We start from the raw sequence: 1,695 nt of genomic DNA, 5'->3' as shown, positions 1-1,695 counted from the left end.
GCTGACCGTGGAAAATAACTATGCAGAGACTTCAGAAGTCACACATGAGAAAAAATTACAGACTTTATAGGATTAGTTTAGAAAAGTCACAAAACAACCTTGTGGGAGGCAGAAGCAGAGAAGAAAATCTAATATACAGGATTGGCATATTATTTAAAATACCCAGTTTTCACCAACACAAAAATACATATGAAACATGCAAAGTAACAAGAAAGTATGGCCCATAAACAGGAAATAAAGCAATCAGTAGGAACTGTCCAGGAAGCATAGAAGTTAGACCTACTAGACAAAGACAAAATCTGCTATTTTAAAATGTCTAAAGAACTAAAGGAAACCATGTCTAAAGAACTAAATAAAAGCATGAGAACAATGTCTCACCAAATAGAAAATATCAACAAGGAGCTAGAAATTATAAGAAAGAAACTAATATAAATTCTGAAGTAAATAGAAAATAACTGAAATGAAAACTTCACTATAGGAGCTGTGTTGGGGGCTCCCCAGAACCATCCTCAGGTTCAATGATTCACTACAAAGACTCACAGAACTCAGAAACTGTCATATGCATGATTAAAGTTTATTACAGCAAAAGAATATAAATCACGATTGGCAAAGGGAAAAGGTGCATGGGGCAAGTCTGGGAGAAACCAGGCACAAGCTTCTAGGTGTCTCCTCCCAGTAAAGTCACACAGGGATGTGCATAATTTTTCCAGTAATGATGTGTGACCATATATGCAAAGTGTTGCTAACCTAAACCTTGACATCCAGGGTGTTTGTTTACTGGGGAGTCAGCCACATAGGCATGTGAAGTTTATGTGAATGACCTTACCTACTCAGACTCCAGTGTCCTCCACAGAGCAAAATCCAGCATTTGCCATAAATCACATTGTTAAGATAAACTTATCTGGTCAAACAGGTACAGTGTAGTCCAAGGCCTTAATCATACAAAAGCAGTCATACAAAAGTCACCATAAATACAGCATGGCTCAAAGCATACATAAAACTCTCATCAGGAAGAATATTCCAAAGGCTCAGAGGCTATCTTCCAGGAGGCTATCTTCCTTGCCAAGGGCCAGGCCTTAAGACAAATTTTTCTTTGAGATGTATAAGATCTGAGCAACCCAAGCCTGCTGAGTTAACCCTTTCCTGCCCAAGGGTTCAACAGCAGATTTGAGCAAGGGGAAGAAAGAATCAGCAAACTTGAATATGGGGTAATTGAAGTTATGTAGTCTGAGGAACAGGAAGAAAAAAGAATGAAGGAAGATGAACAGAGCCTCAGAGACTTGTTTTATACTATAAGCATGTCAACATATGCATAATGGGAATCTTAAAAGGAGGAGAGAAAGAACAAGAGACAGAAAGACTATTTAAAGAAATAATGGTCAAAACTTCCAAATTTTGATGAAAAACATTACATACACAATAAGCTCAATAAACTCCAAGCAGGATAAACTCAAAGAGATCCACACTTAGACACATTATGATCAAACTGCTGAAAGACAAAGACAAAGAGAGACTCTTGAAAGCAGCAAGAAAAATGTAATTCAACATGTGCGAGGACTCCTCAACGAAATTAATAGTGGATTTCTCATCAGAAACCATGGAGGCAGGAAGGCAGTGGGATGACATAGTCATAGTGCTAGAAGAAAAAGACTATCAATCAAAAATTGTGTATCCTACAAACTTATCTTTCTCTGA

This window comes from Propithecus coquereli, unplaced genomic scaffold (genome assembly GCF_000956105.1).
Source record: "Propithecus coquereli isolate 6110/MARCELLA unplaced genomic scaffold, Pcoq_1.0 Scaffold108, whole genome shotgun sequence".
Taxonomy (NCBI): Eukaryota; Metazoa; Chordata; class Mammalia; order Primates; family Indriidae; genus Propithecus; species Propithecus coquereli.
Note: the sequence above shows the minus strand (reverse complement) of the source record.